This window comes from Balaenoptera musculus, chromosome 9 (genome assembly GCF_009873245.2).
Source record: "Balaenoptera musculus isolate JJ_BM4_2016_0621 chromosome 9, mBalMus1.pri.v3, whole genome shotgun sequence".
NCBI lineage: Eukaryota > Metazoa > Chordata > Mammalia > Artiodactyla > Balaenopteridae > Balaenoptera > Balaenoptera musculus.
The window spans coordinates 105,105,041-105,131,478 of NC_045793.1; the positions used below are offsets into that span (position 1 = coordinate 105,105,041).

At 50.6% G+C, this 26,438-nt stretch overlaps 1 protein-coding gene across 4 annotated transcripts in view; it reads left to right on the top strand.

Annotated features, from left to right (window-relative positions):
• The first annotated feature begins 7,885 nt into the window (after positions 1–7,885).
• Positions 7,886–26,438, top strand: part of GRB10 (growth factor receptor bound protein 10) — a 211,862-nt gene continuing 193,309 nt past the window's right edge. Inside the window, exon 1 of one of the 4 annotated variants that reach the window (XM_036863950.1) lies at positions 7,886–7,944. The gene's annotated coding sequence lies outside the window, so the exon portion shown is untranslated. Of the gene's footprint in view, positions 7,945–8,229; positions 8,607–8,644; positions 8,815–26,438 lie in introns of those variants that run through there. The other 3 variants (XM_036863948.1, XM_036863947.1, XM_036863949.1) reach the window with 3 other exon arrangements.

Genomic DNA, 26,438 nt, shown 5'->3' on the forward strand with positions numbered 1-26,438 from the left:
GCTTTCTCTAGTTGTGGCAAGCGGGGGCCACTCTTCATCGCGGTGCGCGGGCCTCTCACTATCGCGGCCTCTCCCGTTGCGGGGCACAGGCTCCAGACGCGCAGGCTCAGTAGTTGTGGCTCACGGGCCCAGTTGCTCCGCGGCATGTGGGATCTTCCCAGACCAGGGCTCGAACTTGTGTGCCCTGCATTGGCAGGCAGATTCTCAACCACTGCGCCACCAGGGAAGCCCGTCCCTCAATCTTTAAATCTTATGAGTTCTAAAGAATAATGGTCCTGGGTGACACTTACCTCTGCACAAAGAAGAAAGACTTTGCACGTTATCATAAAACATGATTCTCCTCTGTGCAGGTGACACCTTCACACGTGCCCGACAGAAGCACCGGCCCCAGGATGGAGGCCCACACTCCCCTGATCCTTGTTCACCTGGACAGGGTTTCTTCCTCAACAGCGAGGGCTGGTTGCGGGATGCTTATCAGCTACATCTCCAGGATTAGCTGTTCTATTTTCTGTGAGTCTCACACCACTTGCAGGCAGATTAATCCTCTTAAAGAATGTACGCTGACTAACTGAAGGGGTTTCTGGTTTTAGCAATTTAAACATTAAGATGCTGCCTTAGGGCTTCCCTGGTGGCGCAGTGGTTAAGAATCCGCCTGCCAATGCAGGGGACTCGGGCTCGAGCCCTGGTCTGGGAAGATTCCACATGCCACGGAGTAACTAAGCCCATGTGCCACAACTACTGAGCCTGTGCTCTAGAACCCGCGAGCCACAACTACTGAAGCCTGTGCACCTAGAGCCCGTGCTCCGCAGCAAGAGAAGCCACCGCAATGAGAAGCCCGCGCACCGCAATGAAGAGTAGCCCCCCACGCACCGCAACTAGAGAAAGCCCGCACGCAGCAATGAAGACCCAACGCAACCAAAAATAAAATAAATTTATTTAAAAAAAAAAAAGATGCTGCCTTAAAATCACAGTCACTAACCTTCTCACACACCACACAAGCTGCGCTTGCGAATACAAAATCTTCTGTCGCTCTAGATCAATTTCACCAATTAAACAGTTCTGTTCTTATTTTAGATTCTCCTATTAGCTCTTGAACGTTGGTTATTAAAACCATAAAGTGTACTGGGCTGAAAATATATTTCATTAAGGAAAGTTTGTACAATATTAGTGGTGAATTAACTTCTAATTGAGTGAAGGGGCTGACTTGACTTTTGTTTTAAGTAGTTGAAAAGGAGCTCCTGATTTAGAGGCATGAGCGAGCATACTTAGGGATTCAGAATTGTATGTCATCCCCCAGATCCTAATTCCCAGGACGCTTCTTCTACAGGAGGTGGGGTCTTGGCTTTCCACTGACACAAGGGCCATGTCCTTTTGTCTAGAGGTGGCTGGCTGTCCATTTACCAGCCGCCCTTCTGAACCTTCTTTCTTGTTAGGTTAAAAGTGCCCGATGCTCACCCCACCCCAATCCAGAGGTTAAAAGTGCCCGATGCTGGGGCTTCCCTGGTGGCGCAGTGGTTGAGAGTCTGCCTGCCAATGCGGGGGACACGGGTTCGAGCCCTGGTCTGGGAGGATCCCACATGCCGCAGAGCAACTGGGCCCGTGAGCCACAACTACTGAGCCTGCGCGTCTGGAGCCTGTGCCCCGCAACGGGAGAGGCCGCGATAGTGAGAGGCCCGCGCACCGCGATGAAGAGTGGCCCCCGCACAGAAGCGAGGGCCCAACACAGCCAAAAATAAATAAATAAATTTATAAAAAAAAAAAAAGTGCCCGATGCTCAACGTTTTACCTTTTGCAGCTAGGGCATGGGCCCGAAACCATATTCTGGCCACATGAGAAGAAATCTCCTGAAGCCTTCTGGAAGGATGCAAGGGAGGAGGAGTGTCCCCGTTCTGCTTGTGAACACAGCTATAAGGGACACCAATGTCTGGAGCTAGACCTCTACACCAGAGGCACCGTGACCTCTACATCAAGGGTGACCAGGGCCTGGGTCATGGATGACGGTGGCAGGCCCTGCTCTGTTCCCTGCAGCCCAAAGCATCCTGAGGGGCACGGCATTCTTTCAACTAAGACGGAGACAACTCAGAATGAGCACGGGAGGTGGGGTGCTAAGGCTCCCTGCCCACGCCAGCCACAGGCCATGCTGAAGGAGGAGCAGAGCTGCCCTCCCTGCGAGCCGGGCACCGTGCTCACTGCTGCCCGTGGTCTCCACAGCCTCATCCAAGCCTAGAGCCACCAGAGGGGCTGCCTGAGAAACTCAGCCTGGAAGAAACGTGTGGCTCACGGGAGGCCATCTATGGCTTTCTCAAAGTCCACAGCCACAAGACACCGATGGAAGCAGGATTCCCGGGCAGCTCGGCGGACCCGCGGCTTTCCGCTCTCCCCTCTGGCAGGGCCATGGCCCTGGCAAAGCAGCAACGCAGCCTGGGGTGAACCTGCATGCCCCGCAGCCAGGCTAGGTGGCCCCAGCAATGGCTGCCATGTGGGAATGGGGACCGCTTTTGCTGGCTGTGCTGAGTTTTCAAGGGAAGATAAGACTGTGATTTTAGGCAAAAGATTCAGGCTTTTAACCGTATTCTAAATATTTTAAACACAGTAGAGACCACCCCCTTTCTCTCCCCTACCAAGCCCACCAAAAGTGTGTTGACCACAGTCAGCTTGTGCTCGGCTGCCTGCGGGAGTTTCCTGCGCTTCCTCTCCCTCCCCAGCTCCTCTTCCGCTCTGCCAGGAACCTCCAGTCCCACCCACGGCCTTCAAGTGCCTGCCTCCAAGAGAACCTCGTGTCCTCTCCGTCACAGGCCACCAGCAGAAGCCCCCCAGCTGGTCTCCTGGCACCACAGTGAAGCCAGGCCGAGCCATGACACAGCTGGGATCCTCCAAGTCCTGCAAGTCACCCAGTGGAGCAGGCAGACATCTGTATGCAAAACAAAACAAAACCTTGACCCTCACCTCACGTCATCATGCAAGAGGGAAGAGATATGGGAACATATGTATATGTATAACTGATTCACTTTGTTATAAAGCAGAAACTAACACACCATTGTAAAGCAATTATACTCCAATAAAGATGTTAAAAAAAATCAACAAAAAAAAAAAAAAGAAAAAAAAACCTAACTCATATTGGATTACAGAGCTAAATGTAAAGCTTAAAAACTGTAAAACTTCTAGGAGAAGACATAGGAGAAACTTGTTGCAATCCTGGGTTAGGGAAGAATTTCTTAGATGGGATACAAAAAAAAAATGCAAAAGGATAAATTGATAAATTTTAACCCACAAAATGAAAAGCTTCTGTTCTTTGAAAGATACTGTTAAAAAATGAAAAAGTCTGGGAGAATATATTTACAAAACACTTATCTGCTAAAGTACAGGTAATGCAGAATATATAAAGAATGCTCAGAACTCAATGATAAGAAAACAAACAGTGTAAAAAAAAACCGGGCCAGAGATCTATACTTCAGAAAAGAATGTATATGTATAGCAAGTAAGCACGTGAAAAAGTGCTCCATGTTATTTGCTGTGAGGAACACGTGAATTAAGATCAGAATGAGACATCATTACATACCAGTCAGGATGGCTAAAATTAAAAAGGCTGACAACACCAAGTGCTGATCAAGACACAGAACAACTGAAACACAGGTTTTTTGGTGCAGATGCAAATGGCACAGTCACTTTGAAAACAGCTTGGCAATTTCTTACAAAGTTAAACACATTTCATTTGACCCCGAGATCTCGCTCCTACTTACGTTCCCAGAAAAACCCGCATAGCCTTTTTATCCATAATTGTCCCAAACTGGGACTAGCCCAAATGACCATCAGCTAGTGAATGGATGAACAAATTGAGGAACATCCATACACGGAATAGTAATCAGCATTGAAAAGGAACAAGCTGTTGATTCACGGATTGACACGGATGAATCCAAAGGCTGCATACTGTGTGATTCCATTCATGTGACAATCTTGAAAAGGCAAATCATTAGGACAGAAAGCAGCTCAGTGGCTTCTGGGTGTGGGGAAGGGGCACGAGGGAACCTTTGGGGGAGATGAAATTGTTCTACATCTTCACCCATGTCATGGTAACACAACCATATACCTTTACAAAACGCTGCAAAATACGAAGTTTTCTGAAGGCAAATTAAATCTCAATAAAAACCAGACTTAAGAAACATCCTTCAGGTGACTACCTGGTTGTAAAGTCATCTGATTCAAGCTTCCTCAGGAAAAGGAGAGTTTTATATATTGAGACATCATAAGGAAAATGGGTTTCATGGAAATTTGACACAAGGGGGACAGGAGCCCAGGCTCAGGGAAACAGGAGAAAGAGGGCGTCTGTCTGGGGCTGACTTTCAGCCTCTCCCTTCACAGACTGAGCCTGGAGCAGTCAGTTGTTCCTCACCTGGTCTCCGGGGCCAGACCCCCTGCGGATCCCAGGTGCAGACATCTGGCTGGCCCGTCCTTCCACCCACCAGCAAACACACACCTTGGGCCAAGTGCCATCAATTGCTGGGTAGGGACCAAAGAAGGGTGTGGGTATTGGGGGACTATGGACAGTTCCACATGGGGGGAAACTGTGCCGGTGGAAGCCCAACAGACAGATCGGATCCTCGCACCACCTTTGGGATAAAGTAGAAACGCCAGAGCATGATGGAGAAGCCCCTCCTTACCTTTGCATCCTGGTGTCTCGTCAAGCCTCCTGATGCCCTCGTTTGCTCTGGCCCAGTATTTCATGATGAAATGCAACTACTTGGTAAGTTCTTTCTTGGCTCTGGTAGGGCCCGGAAGTCTCCCTCTATCTGGGAGGGCTTTTCTTTGGTTCCCTCTTTGTGGAACTGACCATCTTGGATACTCCGGGACTCGCTGGGGCACTGCTGCCTCTAGGAAGCCCTCCTGGAATGCCGCCAGACTCCCCACCTCTGTATGCCAGGGGCAGCCTGTATTTCTTATCCTGACTGCAGATGGGTCCCACCCCCACCAGTCCTTACCGCTGACCACCGGTTTCCAGCACTGCCTTCCTGGTGCACCCGCCTGTGTCCAGTGGGGCCGCAGGCCTGGCGTCCCCCCACAGGAGCGGGAGTGAGGCCAGGCCGCTCTGGCCAGAGCATTTCACTGTCAGTGTGCCATTCACCTCATACTCTTTTCCTCCATCAAGGCTGTTGGCAACGTTTGAGCCAGAGCCCGGGCCCCAGGGCGCAGCATTCATGTCCTCCCTTCATTTGCTCTGCTGATGCATTCACTTGCAGGATATGGCTTCCCAGCGGTGACACTGGGCGCCAGGCACTCCCCCTGCTGGGATGGCCCTAGTGAGCAGCATCTGGTTATCCCTGTCCCATGCCCACAGTCAACAGGGGAGAAGGTATTAGTCAATTCATTCCTAATTATAATTAGTCTATCAAATTCTCTGCTTTCAGCTGAAGGAGGCTCTAGCACATCCTTAGATAACTGAATTCCTCACGATCACGAAATCCCGTTTTCTGTCCTGACACCTAACTGCTGCCAATGCATCTCCCTCAGTGAAGCTCTTGAGCCCAAAGCCACACCACCTGGCTGGTTCTCCAGGGAAATTTGCATCCCGCGTGGCTGTACTGCAAGGTGGCGGCTTCCATCCTACTGAACAGGAGCACGCGGCCCGGGGGCATTTAGAATTTGCAGCAGGGGAAGGCACTAAGCTGCAGTCTGCCCACAGGATCGGCTGGCCCGGATCGCCACACAGGGGACAGCTGCAGCTTCTACCGCCACAACCAGAGTGACAAGTTCATGAACTTGGATCATGTAGTGGTGCTGAGTGGGCCCTGCCCAGAAGGATCATGCAAGGTCTACGCGGAGCTGGGAAATGTGGGGAATGAGGGCCTGTCCTAGGAATTCTGGGGATTGCTGTCACCATGAAAACACTTGAGGACATTTATTTTCATCCCTTCTCAGTGAAGAGTAATGTTTGAAAACCCATACGTTTTCAGACAGCTAAATACGATATCTGACCCTTCAGTGGAGGATCTTGGGATGGAGGGGAAAGAAATACTATAAAAGACATGGTCAGACCAACTGGCAAAGCTGGAATATGGACCAAGAATAGATACACATATTTTATCAATATAAAGCTACGGATTTGGTAACTGTACTGTGATTATGTAAGATAACATACCTACTCATAGGAAAGACGTATCAAAATATACAGGGGTAAGGGGTTATATTAGGGTATGGAACTTACCTACAAATGATTCAGGGAAAAATGTCTATGTATAAAGTGCTTTTCAGATATCTATAAAAGCCCGCTGAGTATCAGGCTTTCCGGCTGGTGCAGGCTCTCCTTGCTGATTGGAGCCTTTGGCAAAGCTGTAAAAGTCAAAGCTCATACAACTTTCGAGAAGTGGCCCAACTCTTTTTTACTCTTCTTTAATTTGCTCTGGATCCTTTGTCTACAACAGGAGTCTTTGTGCTCAATTTGGTTCTTCCAGGAACTAAGCTCCTTCACATTATTCTCTCTAGATTTTCATCCTTGGGGTTTTCTGAACTTGGACCAATGGGGAGAGATTTTCTGGAGGCTTATTTCAGTTACAAGAAAGGATGAACTTTCATGGATAAACCAGGCCAAAGGTGGGAAAAACAAGAGCTATTAAAAGTGCCCTAAAGGGTTTTGGCAGAATCCTTATTCTGCACTTACCAGCTACTTGACCTTCGGCAAGTTATCTAACCTCTGGGAGCTTTGGTTTCCTAGTCGTGCAGTGGGCATCTCCTAGTAACAAGTTCAGAGGGTTAAATAAGAGGATTAATGAAAGTTGGGCACAAAACGCATGCTCAGTAAAGGTAAGCTATTATTGCAGCTGCTTTTATAACATCAAATCCCAGAAAGACATAATTATTATTATCCTATTTGTATTATAATTTTGATTCGGTAGAGAGATTAATAATCATATTAATGGCAATGGTTTCCACGAATTCAGGGGTTCCTTCTTACCAGTCGCTTTAAACACCACATTTAACCCCCAGGACATCACTCGGAGGCGGGCTTATTAGCCCATTTCAAAGATAAGGACTTCGAGGCCCGGTGGCATTAAGAAAATATGCAGGGCCTCCCACTCCACCCGCGCTCCGGTGCTGGCACTCAGATGGGGAAACCGTGGCTACGAGAGAGTCTAGGATCCAGACCCGGCTGGAGGCGAGCGGACACTCGAGCCCAGGTTTCCCGGTCCCGGGAGGGACCGCAGCCCACGGCACAGCCCGTGCAGCCACCTCTCCTCCGTCCTGTCCTCTCGCTGCGCCCGGGACGGAGGATCGAGGCCGCACAGTTCCTTCTTGAGTTTCAAAGAATTCGCTTGCAAATTGCCTTCCAGGACAGGTCCGATGTGTGTTTCGCGGACGCCCCAGCCTGGGTGGTCGGGGTCCCGCGACCGGGGGTCCCGGGGGCGGGACAAGGCGTCCCGGCGCCCCCGCCCGGCTGCGGGTCCCCAGCTCCCCGCGCCGGCCCCCGGCAGCAGCAGCGGCCTCCGGGAGCTCCGGCCCCGCGCCCCCCGCGCCCCGCCCTGCGCCCAGGCCGCGGCCCCGCCCGCGCTGGCGCCCCCGAGCGGTCCGGGCGGCGGCGGCGGCGGGAGGAGGAGCAGGAAAAGCGACCGGGGGAGGAGGCGGAGGCGGCGGAGGCGGAGGCTGAGGCGGCGGCGGCGGTGGCGGCGGCGGCGGCGGCGGGCGGGGCCGGGCGGGTTTAAAGCCCATCGAGGGGGTGGGGAGGCCGGGAGGAGGCAGGGAGGGACGCGAGCGGCGCGCCGCGGTGGGCTGGGCGCTCGGAGGCCGCGGAACCCCGCGCGGAGCCGAAAGTTTGCGCGCGGTCCCCGGGCGGCGGCGCGCGGGGGCCGGGACCGCCCTGCGCGCCGCCCTCGCCCCGCGGGACCCGCGCCGCCCCGGCCGCGCCGAGGGTCGCGGGCGGCCAGGCGGAGGCGGCCGGGAGCGGCGCCGCGGCAGGTACGGAGTTGGGCGGCGAGCGCGGCGCCAAGTTACTTTGTGGCCGGCCGGCGGGCGGGCGGCAGTCCCGGCGTCATTGTCTGCGCGCGGGCCGCCCGGGCCGGGGACGCCGGGCGCCGCGGGGGCGCGGCGGGCGGAAGGGCGTCGCCTCGGGCCGGGGGCTGCGGCGCGCGAGGGCGGGGACCCGGCGCGGCGCGCGGCGTCGGCGACCCCGGGGAGCCGGGGAGCCCGGGCGGCGCCCGCTGGAGCCCTCCTGTCCGACGCCGGCGGCTCGCGGGCCGGACCGGGTCTGGGGCGGGGGTGGGGGCCGCGTCACCGGGCGGTCAGGGCCAAGGCCGCGCTCCCGGGCCGCCCGGAGAGTGGGCGCCGCGCGCCCCTGCAGCCCCCGGTGCGCCCGCGCCCGGGCGGTGGGGCCGGACCCTCCCGAGCCCGAGTGCGCCCGGGCCTGGGATCTTTCCCTCTGGTTCTGCCGGTGACCCCGCTGCCCGGGCCTAACCCCAAGTCGAGGGCGCGCGGGTTAGCGGCCCGCCAGCCGGGGAAATGTGATAAGAGCCGTGCCGTTCACAGAAGGCAGTTTCTGATGCAACTCTCGGCCTCTGCGATCTCCTCTCCCCACGCCTGCCTGGCGACGGCCCTCGAGCATGTGCGTTATGGAAATGAGGGTATTCTCCACTTTTTATTGTGTTCGTCTTGTCTTGGGGTTGGAAAAAACGCCAACTTTCTGTCGTTTGCATTGACGAGGCGGTGGGTCACGTAGGGGAGCCACAGGTGACTTGGCTCGGGCCCGGACCTTTTCGGCTGCTTTCTTGCAAACGTTGTCCCCAGCTTCATTCAAGAGATGCGAAGAAAAGACCCAAACAAGTAGCGCTCGTGAGTAAACACGCGTTATTGCACAACTTTCTCTTTGCTGCTGTTTATGAGGCCAGGCCCAGGACACTTTGTTTCTGAAAATGCTGATTCAGCCGTTTGGAGCCCCCGAGTTTCAGAAATGGTGCTCTCTCTAACGTTTCGCTGAGTTTTACTAAGAACACATGTTGTTAGCACGGCAACAGGCGTTGACTGGCGTTTACAGCACCAAGCTGGACGGTTTTCACAAGAGTTGACCTAGAGTTCCCTTCGTTCTTTCCAGGAGGAAAAATGGATAGGATCTAGGTTTCTGTAGCAAAAGAAATTCTGACTTCTGGCGATGGTGGTGTCTTTTACGGTAGTATTTTATTAGGGAAAAAGCTCTGAAACCAAAGTGTTTCCAGGAATGATGGTAGATGACTGCGTTTTTCGGTTAAAAATCAGAACTCTAGGATTACTGCATATAATATTTGAGTTTTATTGAGGACCCTTGAAAGAGAAGGACCACACAGGCCAATCCCAGGATTACAGGGAGAGAATTTGAGGACAGAGAGTCACACACCCAGCAAGCTGCTTGCGTAATTGAGAACTGTAGCGAGGGATACTTCTGTAGCATTTCACGGTTTATGAGACACGTTCAAAGCCTAATTGCTTTAAATTCCTCTACAGCCTCCTGCTACCCATTTTACAGGCATGGAAACTGAGGCTCATGAGATTAATTGGCATGCCCAGGGTCACGGGCCCAGCAAGTGCCAGAGTTATCACCAGAGCCTAAGCTTTGGGGTTTTTTTTTTTTTTTTTAAAGCTCTGTTAGGTTCTTCCTTCTGTACAGGTGCATCTGCCTCTAAAAGAGAAGCGGCCCTTCCCTGTGCCGGTCACACACCCGGAGAACCAGGAGGCTCTGTTACCATTCCCGGGGCTCCCAGCCTTCCAGATTTTTGCCCTATCACCAGGCTATTATCAATGCCTTCTTTTGTCCACTCACTTTTTGTGCTTAAATCCACATTTAGTTTGGGAGGAAACTTTGATACCCATGAACTAATGAGTCTGAAACAGTAGTTTTGTTTATTGTCATTAAAATCATGTTTTAATAAAAGCTGTGTCCCCCTAAAGTCATGTATTGCGTACTGCCCATGGTCTGCACTGCTTTGGGGGCAGCAGTGGACTGGGCAAAATGCCTTTCATTGTGGTCGAGGAACGCGGAGCTGGGCATGTTCATGCCAGCTACTCGTCCAGGGCTTGTAGGGTGGTAGCTGCCAGGATCGGAACCTGGGGCAGCCCTGGCCCAGTTACAGTGACCATCTCTGTGGCCGCTGACCCTCAAATGGGAGAGAGGAGCAAAGCCAGACCCTTAAGAGCTGTTCCCAAACTTTTGATTTGGATGATGAGGCTGGTCTAAGACTTTACAACGTACAGAAACCAGACTCCTGCTTGGACAGAGATATCTACCGTGCCTTCACCTTCATCTGACAGCTTTAGAAATTCTAGGTTGGTATGTTTGATAAAACCTAATGCTTTCAAGGCGACATAATTTAAGAAACTTATTTCCTTGGAGTTCTGTCCAACTCTTAACCGCAGGGGAAGAGGACCGTGCACAGCGGTTGGCTGGCCTGCCTCTCAGAACTGTGAGACTGACCGCAGGGAATTCTGTCCTGCTTCATGGGGAGAAGCGTGTGCGTTTGCAGCTCGGGCTGTGATCCCTGTGTCTGTTTCTCAGGCCGTTAAACCAAGGTGGAATCGTGTGGGCCCATCAGGAGAAAACATTTGCTATGCCTTTCTTTGAAGTCATCAGTCATATGTTCAGAATTTAACTAAAACTTTTCCTGCCAGTTGAGAATTTATTTCACCTGTCTTTACTTTTTGCTTAACTGTGGATGTATGGGAGATTATGGAAGACGTTAGGGCAGTCAAGCGACTTGGTTGGCAAGGCTTGGCAAACTGGTGCTTTGGGGATCTGGGAACCTCCTACAAGGCCTGTGTGCTAACTTTAGTGTTTATAACTGATCACACCCATTCAGGCGCTGGCTGGTGTTTACTTTGTGTTAGCGTTTTATGGCACACTTCTGGGGAGCTGTTCCCCCACCTTCTCCATCCAGCGTCCGTGCTCCTGGCGATCATGGGTCTTGTTAACTGTAAGGAGATGAAAGCAGGTGAAGCTTAAAATCTCCAGGCTGCTGGCTTTTCTTTAATAATGTAAGGCATGGTATGACTGTTTTTTGAGATGGCAACAAGGAAAGCCACGTCCCAGAGTTATCAAAAATCCTCCCAGAGGTAGAATTGAGTGCTTGTGACTTTCCCCTTTGGGGATATACCAACGCCAAAAAGCTATCCCTTTCTGCTCGTGTAGTGGGAGAGGTGGGCTTGAGAATGAGAGAAGCCTTGCTTGGCCAAGTGCTCTTTTGTCCGTTTGTGAAAGGGATGGGTGTTGAGGTGGAAATGACTTCTCTGGCCCTTAAGTCATAGTCTTGCTTTAGAATCCCTGCCCGGAATGCATGGGATGAGTTGGTGGGTAACGACTGGTCGCCCCTGGGAAAACTAGGATATTGTTCCTGTTTTTCCACCATTGAATTTACATATGGATTGGGGGGGAGAGTAGAAGACTGTTTTGATTGTCACAAATTGCAGTGCCTGAAAACATTCTTGAAGCTGATTGTCTTTAAAAAAAAAAAAAAAAAAAGTCATCTTGCTCCCTTTTGCTTTGCCCGGGTAGACCCCTGGTTCTTCCATTTACTAGCTGGGTGAGCGGGTTAACTAAGCTTATTGGTAAAATGAGAGTCGCAGGGGTGCTGACCCGTGGGGAGGGCGGGGTGCCTTTGGGATCGTGGGTACCTTGGCACGTGGCACGTGTGAGGGCTCAGAGACACTGCTTCTGCGACACCGAGCCTGTCTTAGAGCAGCTCGTTGGCTTGGTTATGCTGCTTCCTATGAATTTGCAAGGTCTGTCTATTAATCAGAAGGGAGACTCTGCTTTTTTTTTGTATTTTTGTCTCTGCACCCATTAGCTGTACAGAACCTTGTGGCACTGACTGCAACTGGCTTTGAGCACCAGTCACTGTGAGCGAGAAGCCTCTCCTGGCCTCTGAGTAGCCGACGCTTTGAACTGCCCACTGGTAGGATGCTCTGAGCAGAGGTGGACAGTGGGATGGAGACCTCGCCTGGCCGCAGACCACGGGGAAGAGCAGGCGCCAAACGCTGGTTCTCTGTGACCAGGAGCAAGAGATGGGCAGCGGCTGAGGTGCAGGGGCTCAGACCGCCTGTGGCGCTGGGCGTCTGCATGGAGACTGCGGGGCTCAGACCGCCTGTGGCGCTGGGCGTCTGCATGGAGACCGCGGGGCTCAGACCGCCTGTGGCGCTGGGCGTCTGCATGGAGACCGCGGGGCTCAGACCGCCTGTGGCGCTGGGCGTCTGCATGGAGACCGCGGGGCTCAGACCGCCTGTGGCGCTGGGCGTCTGCATGGAGACCGCGGGGCTCAGACCGCCTGTGGCGCTGGGCGTCTGCATGGAGACCGCGGGGCTCAGACCGCCTGTGGCGCTGGGCGTCTGCATGGAGACCGCTGGGCTCAGACCGCCTGTGGCGCTGGGCGTCTGCATGGAGACCGCGGGGTGCAGGCACGTGGGGACACACGGCATCTGTCTTCAGGACCCCGGGGTCTGGAGTCTGCAGAGATGCTTAGCCCAGCTGGGACTGAAATGCACGTGGACTGCCGGTCCCGACGGGCTGACTTTGCCCCAGGGAGCAGCTCCTGCACCCCTGTCCGAGGGCTGTGTGCCGGGCAGCCCTCCCTTTCCCTGAAGTCCGGCTGGGTTTTCGGGCCAGGTCCATGGGCCCGGGCCCCAGCAGCTGCAATCTCGCCTAGTAATGTGGGCTCAAAAAGCACTTGGCACAGAAAGGGGTTGCTGTGTTTTGTCTTTCTTCACTGTGTTACTGTCACCACAACTAAAAGCAAGGTGGGCAGCTGGGACCCTCCATTGTCCTTGTGCTGCCCCTGGAACTGCCCGGTGGCCCTCTGTCCGACCCTGTCTGTGAGCTCTCCGGTGTCTCACTCTTCAAGAGAGAACCCAGGGGGCACCTAAAGACCCGTGTCAGGTGGGCACCAACAGGGAGGGGCCTTCAGCTAGCCTGGGTCACACCTGAGATACTTCTCAGAGGAGAGGGACACTGCGTACTCACTTCTCCAGCCAGTTGGGCCTTTGGTTTCCATATTGTTTTTTTTGGGAAACTTTCATCCCTGGGAGTGTCTTCTTCCAACCTTTTATGAGTTGCAAACATCCTTTAATCTAAAGACTTTTATTATGCCCCATATCTGATAGTAATCTTAGAGTTCCTTGCTCCAAGAAACTCATCGTGACCAAAAAGCTACTATGAACTGAGGGACGTTTAAATTCAGGAGTTTGTACGGTAGCGTCATGCACGTGGGAGGTCTCCCCTGGCCTAAGGGTGATGCCTGCACTAGATCCGGGACACTGCTTAGGAGTCTTCCCGTGGGCTGGGAGGTTGAGCTGGGTGATGTCCTGGTTGGACCAGCACAGTCTGTGAGTGTGCTACCCAAGAGCCTCCAAGTTGCCTTTTCTGGAATGCCTCTGTGCTCCTCTGAAGAACTGTGTAGATCTCATGGAGACCCCCCTCCAGGATGTTTCTAGATAAAGGAGTGCATGAGACCTTCATGGCATCTCCCTAGTGGAGGAAGGGGGGTAAGGCAGGACAGCTCCTTGCTCCCTAGTTGGGCCATTCCTTAACTGCAGGCATGTCCTGGCCCTTCTCCCCACCGCGGGGCCTGCAGGGCCACGGTGGACACAGCCAGCCTCTGTCGTGTCCTGCTGTCCCCAGGTAGGGCCCCGTCTTCTGCTTTCCTGGCCTTCCCAAGCAGGTTCTGTCCGTTTGAAGGGTCACTGGCTTTCTAATCCCTCAACACCCAGGGCATACTTGAAATTTAGTTTTTTTAATCAGTGATAAAGGTTTAAAGAGTCAATTCCCCAGAAGTAACCAGGCTTATCAGCCGACCTTTCCTGTATTCACCTCCATGTTTCTAAGCAGATGTCTGTGTAATGTATTGTAGTTCCTTGCTGCCTTCCTTGCTCCCTCTTCACCCTCCCAGGCCCCGGCTTCCCGTAGGATTCTTTGACTTCCCTGCTTAGAAGGTGAGGAGGCCGACCTCTGTCCCATCATCCTGACCTGTACTTCCGGTCTCCCATTGTCTCTATGGTGAGATTGGCTGGACCCGGCACGCAGTGCTGACGCCATGGCAACAGCCCTAAACACTGCTGGTGGAGCCAGGTAGCGTGCTGTGATCAACTTTCTCTGTCTTGCAGGGCGTCTTGCTTTCTTCTGGAGTTGTATTTGCATTTGCTTAGTAGTTTAGGTACTTATCACTCTTGACCCCCACCTCCACTCCAAGCTGACACAGGTGTGCACATATTCTCTCAGACACCGTAGGTATCCAGCCAGTTGTGCCTTTGGGAAGCAACCTCTTGTGTGCCTTTCGTCCCCAGGTGCCTGGCTGTCCTCCAGGCCCCCTGCCCAGCTTTATCCCGGCCTCTTCCTTCTCCATCATCCTGAGCAGGCCCTTTGTTCTTTTCTTGGCTCTCATGATTCCTCTTTCCTGGTTTCTTCCCACAGTTTGATGGAGACCATTCCATAATAGCTTCCAAAAAAAAGAGGTGCATGCAAATTTTTTGAGACCTTGCGTGTCTGAAAATGTCCTTATTGTACTCTTCACTCTTCAGTGTTTTTTCTTTTTCCTTCTTTTTTTTTTCATGTCTGGAAGCTTGTAGGATTTTCTCTTTGTGCCTTTATTCAGAAATCCCTTGTAGATGTGCCTGGTTGGGTGTCTACGTCTATCGTGCAGGGTACATCAAGAGCCCCTTCAAGCTGGAAACTCAGATCCTTGGGGCTGGGACCTGTTTTTGAATTAATTCTTTCATTTCTTTTTTTTCCATCTTCCTCTCCTTTCTTTCTAGAATTGCTTTTATATGGGTGTTAGCTGCCCGGACTGGTTCTCTAATTACCTTTTGTCTCCTATCTGAATCTGTTGAGTTCTGCTAGGTTGTGGAGTATATCATCTAGACTTTTTAACCTTTTTACTGGATTTTAAATTTCTGTTTTCATTTTTAATTTCTAAGGACCTCTTTATTTCTTTTTTGGTTATTATTTTTATGTAGACTTTATTTTTTGGAGCGGTTTTAGATCTACTGCAAAACTGAGCAGAAAATAGCGAGATTGACCCCCCTGCCCTCAAGCCTCCCCACTGTCAACTGCCTCCAGCACAGTGGGATGTCTGGTGCAGTCAGTGAGCCAGCATCGTTACCCTGAATAATTATTCTTCTTTTAATGGCGCAACATTCTGATTTCATAGATGCGTTAGTTTTTTAAACCTCTTTCTGGATATATTAGTTACCTTTTTTTTTTTTTTTTTTTTCTTTTTCTTACATAGTTTCTTCTCTCCAATTTTTACATTATTTATTTTCCTGCACATTTGGGTCTGGCGTACCCAGAAAGCAGAACCTATGGCAGGCAAGAACTTGCGGGTGTGTTTTATGTTTTATTTGGACGTGCAGGGCTAGGGAGGCAGCGGTGAGGGGAAGGGGGGGCCCTGGGGCTGGTCCCCAGGCGGCTGCCTGGGCAACTGAGAGGAGCCCATGGTCCATACTGTGATTCCCCAGATGGTCCTGGGGGTGGCAGGGGGGAGGGGAAGAGCTTCCAGTCGGTGCCCATTCCCTCCATGGAGGCCTGGGCGCGAGCCTGCAGGTGCTGGGTGCAGGCCGTCCCAGGCCTTGGGCTTGTCACGCCTGAGCCCCGGTGGTCGCCCCAGCAGTGGCCAGACAGAGACCCAGACAGGCGAGGCTGATGGGGTGGTGTCTGACCCATTGCGCTTGTCCCTCATCTTTTGGGCTCAAGGCTTTGCTTAGATGTCGGGGTCCTGCTGTGCCGTCCACGTTCAGAGGCCTCCCTGGGAGGCTGATGGTGGGCCTCGGGGTACGGCTGTCTGGTTTGCCCCATTGTGTGGGGAGCCCCCGGTGCTCCAGTCTTGGGTCTTTTCTCCTCGGAAGGGGCCAGACTGTCTGAAGAAGCCTCTTTTCATCCCCACGATCTGGGCCTGGGAGCCCTGGAGCCGTCAGCCGTCCCATCAGAATCAGCAGCACTGGCCCCCTGTGCTCAGTGTGGTACCGGAGGCCACAGCCCTGTCGCTGCTTCAGGAGAGAAACCCACCTGCTGGTGGTGAGAGCGGGGCACTCGAGGGGTCCAGCCGAGCCTTGGACTTTCTGTGACCCCTCTTGCTTCCTTGCTCCTGACACTTGGGCCTTGCGGTGTGTGGGGCTCCGTCTCCTCTTCTGGCTTGGCGTTCAGCGCACGCCATCCAGCCTTTATGCCTTTTAAAAGATTCCCTCTGGAGGCCCTCTGTTCCCAACCCAGAGGCTGCAGGGCGCGTGGGATCATGCCAAGGAGCTCACGTCCAGGTTGAGAGCAGCGGGGTGGGGGAGGCCGGCACACCTAAGCCACCGCCTCGAGGAGCAGCAGGCAGGCCTCAGGTCTGGATCCCGAAGGAAAGCTGGGTCTCCCCTGCCAGTGACTGGCTCTGGGACCGTAGGAGAGTTAATCTCTGAGCGCCGTGATTTCCTCTGGATTCTCAGGGTTGCATCCTGTGCCTCAGTTCCCTCTGCTGCATCTCCACCTCCCGGAGAGGCCAGGCCGGGCCTGTGGCCTTGCGCTTGGGGTTGGATGCCCTGCCCTCAGCTGCTCTCAGAACTGGCCTCCACGGCTTTCATTCGATTGACTTTAAGATATGAAAATACTGTGGCCCTGCTCACCGTGGAGCCCCTCCTCTGGCCACTTTGTCCTGGGAGCTGCACGTTGGTGGCTTCTCTGTGCGTCTGAACACGGCACCTCGAGGCCACTGCCCGCTCCCCAGTCCCCATTCCTGTGAGCGTGGTTCAGCATCCGAGTTTACTGTTGTAAGTGCCGTCCCAGCCCTTCCCGCCACGCACTTCAGGAGGGAGGACTGTGGTATCCCTGCTAGCGCGGTCGCCTTGGGCAAGTCACTTACTCCAAGCCTTCTTGTCTCCTGCGTTTGTTTCAGGGTTGTGTTCACATTTGTGTATGTATAGTTGTATGTGTGTAATGAATTCAGAGTGACTAGCACAGCGCCTGCTGCACATGCATACCGTTATTTCCTTTGTATTGTTGTAAATGGAGCCCCGCTTTCTGCGTGACATCCAGTAGCTTTGCACTCGTGGCTTTAAGAAATAGCCTTTCCCTTCCTTGCTGTTCTTGCTCTGGCATTTTGGGGAGGGCTATGAGAGGATCCTAACCCTGGAAAACCAGAACTGGCCGGCCTTGGTGGTCACGCGACCCCCCTCCCCCAGGTGAGGGGAGCGAGTGGAGGTGCCCAGTCCCATGTTGGACTGATGTTGGGTCTGAGATTCCCCCCACCCGGGGCTCTGCATCGTTTCACGGGTGGGTCAGGAGGATTTTGGCATCTGACAGTGGCCAGTGTGTCCTTCTCCATCAGGGTGGAGGTAGCCCGGGGGGGTGTGCATGGGATAACGGAGGGAGGAAGGGGTTCTTTGGGATTGCCTTGAGAACCAGACATCCGGGGGATGCGGGGCCTGGGGGCATGACCTTGTCACATGGAGTTTGGTCCTGGGATTCCTGTAGTGCACCTCGACCAGGCTGTGCTCTGGCCCTTCCTTAAAAGTGCCGTCCCCTTGAAGTGGAGGAGTGTGGTCCTAGGACGGGGTCTGGGGTTCCGCCGCAGGGTCCTGTGTGCACATGATGGGGTGAGTCCTATCGGGCACGTTTGGGAGGCAGGGTGGTACCCACTCTTGCGGGGTTGTCTTCCACCCTTCTCCGCGTTAGAGCACATTAGGCTGTGTCTAGGGGTGCTCGGGACCCCAGGATCCGTGTTTCTATTCTGAAGGCTCCTGATTGGGGCGGAGCCGCGCGGACCCTGGTCGCTCTCCTGCCCTGCGCACTGCGCCCTACTCCTTGGTACCCGAGCCCTGGCTGCGGGAGCGCAGCGACCCCGTGCGGCGGCTCCGGCACCACCTGTAGCGGGCAGGCACCAGGATGCGCCGGAGTCCAGCCCACGGTGGGCTCTGTTCTGGTCCACACCCCGGCCGGGAGGGGCCAGCCCGGGGTCGCCTGCACAGGCCCTGGCGGTCAGCGGCGCACCGTCCTCGCTGCGCCTTTTGGTGGCGGAGGGTCTCCGAGGGGCGCGCGTTCTCGGAAGCGCGACTCCCGGACCGGTCGAAGGCCGTGCCACCGCCGGAATCCAGGATCCCACGGCCTCTGTGGACGTTAGCCAGGGGACGGTGTTATGTAACCATTTGTAATCTTCATTGTTTAATGTGTAACAAGTAGTAACTGCACCCAGATAAGCCCGTCCACTATCTCTTAGCCGAGTGGAGGGCAGTGGGTGTGGGAACCAGCTGGGGAAACGAACAGATGGGGCTTCTGGGAGAACGGGACTTTTTTCTCTGCTGAAAATGGAATGCCAAGGCCTGGCTGGACTTTTTTTTTTTTAAACATCTTTATTGAAGTATAATTGTTTTACAATCGTGTGTTAGTTTTTGCTTTATAACAGTGAATCAGCTATACATATACATGTATCCCCATATCTCCTCCCTCTTGTGTCTCCCTCCCACCCTCCCTATCCCACCCCTCTAGGTGGTCACAAAGCACTGAGTTGATCTCCCTGTGCTGTGCGGCTGCTTCCCACTAGCTATCTCTTTTACATTTGGTAGTGTCTATATGTCCGTGCCTGGCTGGACTTCTGTTTAACCTCGATGGCATGTGTAATCTGGCATCAAAGCCTCGGGTAAACACATCTGGTCATGTTGCGTCTTTGCTCGTGAGCCTGCGCTCTCACTGGGGGGACACCTCTTGGACCATTAAGGTCAAGTGAGGCAGATGTTGGGGAGATCTCACCCTCTTGATGGGGTCCAACTAATTGCTCCAAACACAGGTGGGACTTCCTTGCCCGCCCACTTCAGAAAACAATCAGATCACCTGTTAACACGTGGATTGTCTCTTTGATCAGCTGCCATTTGTCGGTTGGTGGCGGGAGTCCCTGCCAGGGTGTTGATAGAGGTCTCACTGTAGGCACCGCGCACAGCGCACAGGTAGCTATTGTCCTGCTGTCTGTACTGCCAAAGATCTCCCTCCCAGTGAGTGAGCAGGAAGTGGGCGCCTTCGCTCTTTGGTCTCTGTAAGGATGAAAGGCCACCAGCGACCGATCAGGGATTTTGATGATGCCCCAAAGTGCTGAGCTTCAGGTCCAGTTAGAAGTGGCCCCGGGGACCAGGCCACTGCCTTGACTCTTGTGCATGTCTCTGCTCCTGGGCCTTCAGTGACATTTGCGGGGCTGTCCCTGTGTGCAGTGGAAGCAGGTCATGACCCCTCTTTAGCTGGGACCCACGAGCTCCGTGTGTTGGGTGGGGATGCAGGTGGCTCATGGGTATTTTGCTCTCCTCTGGTACTCCAGAACATCGGGTGGCGAAGACCCACAGAAGAACACTTTCTTAAAATTTGGGGTACTCGGCAACCGTACGCTGAGGTGCGGTCTCCTTGTGGGGTGGGGCGGGCGTCAGGGTGAAGCAGGGACCACGGGTACTGCCCTGGAGGGTTGAGCAGGATGTGTACTCGCTGCTGAAAAATGCACTCCGTAGAATTAATGGTCCTTCCACTGTCTGTTCATTTTCATTGGGGGTTCGAGGAATTCCTGAATGGAATTTCCTTGGCTGCGTCTGCGAGCTGGCTTCTTCTGAGTGCGGTGCTGGTGGCACCTTAGCTGTTGGTCTGTTTGTTAATCACATGTGGCCCCTGTGGCCATGCAGGACACAGTGGTGGGTCCGTGCTCAGGTTGGGGAAGGGTTTTGAAGGCTGCTGCAGATGGCTGAGGACCTGCTCCATCCGTCCTTGGACAGGTGCTGGAGGAGCCTGTCTGCCTCCTTCGTCTGGGCCCGCCCCACTTAGCCTGAAAGCAGGGCCTCCTCTGGAGGAAGGGGGACCGCAGCAGAGGGATGGCGTGGGTTCACCCTGCAACGAAGAAGTGATGTAAATAAGCTTCGAGGATATATTGTACAGCGCAGGGAATATAGCCAATATTCTATAGTAAGTATAAGTGGAGAATAATCTATAAAAATTTTGAATCACTGTATTGTACACCTGAAACTAATAAAATATGGTAAATCAAGTATACCTCAATTAAAAAAAAAAAGTGATGTGTGTTTTGCACTTATTTTCCTGGAGGGCACTAACAAATTTCTGTATGGACACAGGTTAAATATTAACAGTGTCTGAAAACAGCACTTCTTAAACTTCAGTATACCCATGAATCTCCTAGGGATGCTGTTAAATGCAGGTTCCAGCTCAGTGAGACGGGTGGGGCCTGACCTCCCACATCTCTGTCCGACTCCCAGGCCACACACCTGCTGCTGGTCAGGGCCTTGTTTTGTGTACTAAAGTCGATGCATTTCCTCTCCCTTTATCTTCAGTGTCTTTTTCTCTAGAAATTCTCTGAAAAGGACACTTTACCTTCCTTGTAAGAGCTGTTATTACTGATGCTATTACTTTAGTCTGAGAATTTTACTGAGAATTTTTAGTGATTAGCCCTACGTTGTTATATGTGGCATTCTGTTTTGTGTTATTTATTTTGTGCCCTTTTAAAATTAATTAAAAACATTTTTATATAGTTTATAAAGGTTACACTCCATTTACAATTATTACAAAGTATTGGCTATGTTCCCCATGTTGTACAATACATCCTTAAGCCTATCTTACACCCAGTAGGTTGTACCTCCCCCTCTCCCCACCCCTGTGTTGCCCCTCTTTCCCCCACAGGTAGCCACTAGTTTGTTCTCTGTATCTGTGAGTCTTCTTCTCCTGTTATATTCCCTAGTTTGTTGCATTTGTTAGATTCCACAGATAAGTGATATCAAACAGTATTTGTCTTTCTCTGTCTGACTCATTTCACTTAGCATAATACCCTCCAAGTCCATCCATGTTGCTGCAAATGCCACTATATCCTTTTTTATGGCTGAGTAGTATTCCACTTATACGTGGCATTTGTAAACGTGTCCATACTTTATTCCATTTATAAATATGGGCACAGAGTCCTGCTTTGACATTTACTTGGGTTGCCGTGGGTTTTATTCAGTGGTTTCTCTTCTGTTTATGATGAGAGAGAACTTTGAGAAAGGTTTGCAGCCTTTTGGATCTTGAATGGTCTAGAAGCCCTGCCTGCTTTCATTTTAGGAATGTAGCATTTGTGGTCCCATTGTGGCCTCACTGCTGTTGAGGCCCTGCTTAGCACCTTTACGTCTCAGCATCAGGTGAAAACCCCGGGTGACCTCAAGTGGTGGAGAGAGACAAGTCCTGTGTCCCTAGGAGGCTCCCTCCCTATCCGTCTTCTGTCAGCCTGAGCTTTGCCCTCTGCTGGATCCTGGGGCCAGGTGGTCTTTCCCATTAGGGGAGGTGGCCTTACAGCAGCTTTGGTCTTAACTTGCATCTGCGAGCCTGTGTTCTCTATGTCAGGCTCCACTCTGCAGTGTCACCTCTTCTTCTACGTTTTGAAAAATTCTGCCACCAACATCCTTCCTTCGATAATGGGCCCTTGGGAAATTTTGTGTTCTTGCCCCCTAGTTGGCCAACACGTGCATTGAAGAACCCCGTGGGGGCTTTGGACCTCGCTCCTTGGTCATCTTTTATCAAGCATCGTGGTGATGTTGAACAACTTAGTGTTTCTTGAAGGTTAATGTGTGCCACGAGAGCTAATATTCATGGCCAAACAGCCAGACTCTTTTCCGCAGGGGCTGCACCATTCTGCCTTCTCATCAGCTGTGCACAAGTGTTTCAGTTTCTCCCAAATCCACACTAATACTTGGTAATTTCCAATTTTTCTTTGTCTTTTTCCTTTCTTCCTTCCTTCCTCCCTCCCTCCCTCCCTCCCCCCCTCTTTCCCTTCCTTCCTTCCTTCCTTCCTTCTTCCCTCCCTCCCTCCCTCCCTTCTTTCCTTCTTTCCTCCCTCCCTCCCTTCCTTCCTTCCTTCCCTCCCTCCTTCCTTCTAATAGCTGTCCTAATAGGTATGAAGTGGTATCTCACTGTGGTCTTGATTTTCTTCTTCAGTTGTAGGCACTCTTCTATCCTGGATTTTAATCCCCTATCAGATATATGACTTGTAACTATGTTGTCCCTTCCTGTGGGTTATCTTTTCACTCTCTTGTCCTATAGTACATAAAAGTTTGTAATTTTGATGAGGTTCAATTTGTCTATTTTTTTAATTAATTATTTTTGGAGTATAGTTGATTTACAATGTTGTGTTAGTTTCTGCTGTACAGCAAAGTGAATCAGTTATACATATACATATATCCACTCTTTTTTAGACTCTGTTCTCATATAGGTTATTACAGAGTATTGAGTAGAGTTCCCTGTGCTATACAGCAGGTTCTTACTAGTTATCTATTTTATATATGTGTGTATATGTCAATCCCAACCTCCCAATTTATTCCTCCCCCCCTCCCCCCTTGGTAACTATAGATTTGTTTTCTACATCTGTGACTCTATTTCTGTTTTGTAAATAGGTTCATTTGTGCCATTTTTTTAGATTCCACGTATAAGCGATAACGTAAGATATGTATCTTTGTCTGACTTACTTCACTCAGTATGACAATCTTTAGGTCCATCCATGTCACTGCAAATGGCATTATTTCATTCTTTTTTAATGGCTGAGTAATATTCCATTGTATATATGTACCACACCTTCTTTATCCATTCATCTGCTGATGGACATTTAGGTTGCTTCCATGTCCTGGCTATTGTAAGTAGTGCTGCAATGAATGTTGGAGTACACGTATCTTTTTGAATTATGATTTTCTCTGGATATATGCCCAGGAGTGGGATCATATGGTAGCTCTATTTTTTTAGTTTTTTAAGGAACCTCCATACTGTTCTCCATAGTGGCTGCACCAATTTACATTCCCACCATCAGTGTAGGAGGGTTCCCTTTTCTCCACACCCTCTCCAGCATTGATTGTTTGTAGATTTTTTTGATGATGGCCATTCTGACTGGTGTGAGGTGATACCTCATTGTAGTTTTTTTTATTTTTTAATTCATTTTTTTAAAAATTATTTTTGGCTGTGTTGGGTCTTCATTGCTGTGCGCCAGCTTTCTCTAGTTGTGGCGAGCAGGGGCTACTCTTCCTTGTGGTGCGCGGGCTTCTCATTGCTGTGGCTTCTCTTGTTGCGGAGCACGGGCTCTAGGCACTCAGGCTTCAGTAATTGGGGCTCGCAGGCTCTAGAGCGCAGGTTCAGTACTTGTGGCACACGGGCTTAGTTGCTCCACGGCATGTGGGATTTTCCCAGACCAGGGCTCGAACCCATGTCCCCTGCATTGGCAGGCGGATTCTTAACCACTGCACCACCAGGGAAGTCCCTCATTGTAGTTTTGATTTGCATTTCTCTAATAATTAGTGACGAGCATCTCTTCCTGTGCTTTTTAGCCATCTGTATGTCGTCTTTGGAGAAATGTCTATCTAGATCTTCTGCCCATTTTTTTGACTGGGTTGTTTGTTTCTTTGATGTTGAGCTGCATGAGCTGCTTGTATATTATGGAGATTAATCCCTTGTTGGTTGATTCTTTGGCAAATATTTTCTCCCATTCTGTGGGTTGTCTTTTCATTTTGTTTATGGTTTCCTTTGCTTTGCAAAAGCTTTTAAATTTAATTAGGTCTCATTTGTTTATTTTTGTTTTTATTTCCATTACTCTAGGAGGTGGATCAAAAAAGATCTTGCTACGATTTCTGTCAGAGAGTGTTCTTACTGTTGTGTCCTTTACTTTTGGTGTCGTATCCATGAAGTCATTTCTAAATCCAGTGTCATGAAAATATTCCCCTCTGTGTTCTAAGAGTTCTAGTTTTAGCTCTTATGTTAAGGTCTTTGATCCGTTTTGAGTTAGTTTTTGTTTATGGGTAATGTAAGGGTTCACTTCATTTTCTTGCATGTGGATATCCAGTTTCCCCAGAATCATTTGTTGAAAATACTGTCCTTTCCCCAATGAATGGTTTTGGCATCTTGTTGAAAATTTACCCGCCATATGTGTGAGGGTTTATTTCTGGGCTCTCTGTTCTATTCCATTAGTCTATGTTTGTTCTCATGCCAATACTACACTGTCTTGATTACTTTGTAGTAAGTTCTGAAATCAGGAAATGTGAGTTTTCCAACTTTGTTCTTCTTTTTCAAGATTGTTTTGGCTATTCAGGGTCCCTTGAGAACCCATATAAAGTTTAGGATGGCTTTTTCTATTTCTGTAAAAATGCCAGTGGGATTTTGATAGGGATTGCATTGAGTCTGTAGATTGTTTTAACATTTGATATTTGATATTAAGTTTTCCAGTCCATGATTTAGAGATGTCTCTTCTTTATATTCATATAGAAATGTTTTATAGTTTTTCAGTGTACACATCTTTTGCCTCTTGGTTAAAATTTACTCCTAATTATTTTATTATTCTTGATGCTATTGTAAATGAAATTGTTTTCTTAATTTCCTTTTCAGATTGCTCATTGTTGGGACATAGAAACACAACTGATTTTTGCATGTTGATTTTCTATTCTGTAACTTTGATACATTTATTAACTCTAATACTTTCTTGTGAGTGTGTGTAATTTTTAAGGTTTTCGACATATAAGATTATGTCATCTGCAAATAGATAATTTTAGTTCTTCCTTTCCAATTTACATACCTTTTATTTCTTTTTCTTGCCTGCTCTAGCTAGAACTTCTAATACTATGTTAAAGAGAAGTGTTGAACGTGGACATCCTTGTCTTGTTCCCGATCTTAGAAGAAAACCTTCACTCTTTCACCACTGAGTATGATGTTGGCTGTGGGTTTTCATATATGAAAAGCTTCTTCTGTGGCTGAACATATGGTCTGTCCTTGAGGAGGGTCCATGTACACTTCGGAAAAATGTGTATTCTCCTGTGGTTCGGGGCAGTGTTCCATGTGCGTCTGTGATGTTCAGTTGGTTTACAGTTTTTCAGGTTCTCTGTTTCTTACTGACCTTCTGTCTGGTTGTTCCCTCCATTACTGAGAGTGGAGTGTCAATGTCTCCACCTAGCAGTATTGTACATCGGTTTGTTTCTCCCTTCATTTGTATCAGTGTTTACTTCATACATTTCGAGGCTCTTTTCTCAATATATAATGTCCTTCTTTGTCTTCTGTAGTAGTTTTGACTTACAGTATATTTTGTCTGATGTTGGTATAGTGACCCCAGGTTTCTGTCTCTCTCTCTTTTTTTTAATATTAACATGCAATATCTTTTCCCATCTTTTTGCTTTCAACCTGATTGTGTCTTTAGATCTAAAGTGAGTCTCAGCATATGGTTGGATTATGTGGGGTTTTTTTTTTTTTTTTCTTTCTCCATTCTGTCAATATCTGCCTTTTGACTGGAGGGTTTAATCTATTTACATTTAAAGTACTGATAAGGAAGAACATCTGCCATTTTTCTATTTTTTGGTTTGTGCATCTCTTATAGCTTTCTGTCCTTTATTTCTCTAGAATCCTTTCTTCTTAGAATGATCCTTATGTTTTAAGAAAGACTGCTAAGGTGTGAACAGTCACAGAGTAAATTACATTTAGGAGAACGTTTTACAAAACACTGAAACTTGAGTTGGTTTTATGGGGCCCTTGCTATCTAGTCCCACTGCCGCTGAGCTGGGGTGATGGAGAGGTGTCTGCAGAGCTCCAGAACTGCTGGGACGAGATCCCGTGCTGCTGTCTGGGAAGGAACAGAACGAGAACTTGACTGGGTGGGGGTGGATTCCTTCTTCTGCGTAGCTCTGAGTTTACAGAGTTGCATGTGATGATCTGCAGGACAACCCTGCAAGAGAGAGAGAGAGAGAGAGAGAGAGAGAGTCTTCCTTCTGTAGATGGGGAAGTGGGAGCCCCTCACAGTCAGATGCCTTGTTCAGGGTCAAGTGGGCATTCGTGGGAGAGTTAGAATTGCCCTCTCAGGTCTTTGGACGCCAACTCCATCATTCTCTGTATCCCTGGATGCCACCACGGAAGGAGGAAGGGAGAAGGAGGAGGTGGTGTGTTTCCACCAACGAATGCATAGGGATGTGTGTGGCAGTGTAACCTAGCAGGACCCCATGGGGCCTTCCTGGGACAGGCCTCCCCCATATCCTCTGCTTTAGCTCCTCTCTGAAGTACCTAGATAATAGTATTTGATGCACATTTCCTGAGTTTTGCAGATGTGAAAACTATCCCCACCAAATGGAAGAACTACTTGATGACCTTGAACACATAGCCCCAGGTCTCCTGCAGCCTAAGGACTGATATGTTAACCCCTGTGACACCATCCTGTAGCCTCACCATCAGCCAATCAGAGAATTACGCACAGGCTGATCCCATACCCTACGACCCGCCCTCTCGCTTTGCTGAAACCCTTTGGGGAGCTCGAGGCTTTTCAGGGCGTGAGCCTGAAAAGCTCACGTGAAAACGTGAAAACCACATCTCCTTGCATGGCCCTGCAGTAAACCTTACTCTGCTCCAAACTCCGACGTTTCAGTTGTTTGGCCTCACTGTGTGTCGGGCACACAAACTTGCATTAACAGTAAGAGGAAGGACCTTGTCCAAGATGTGGATTCTTTGCTCT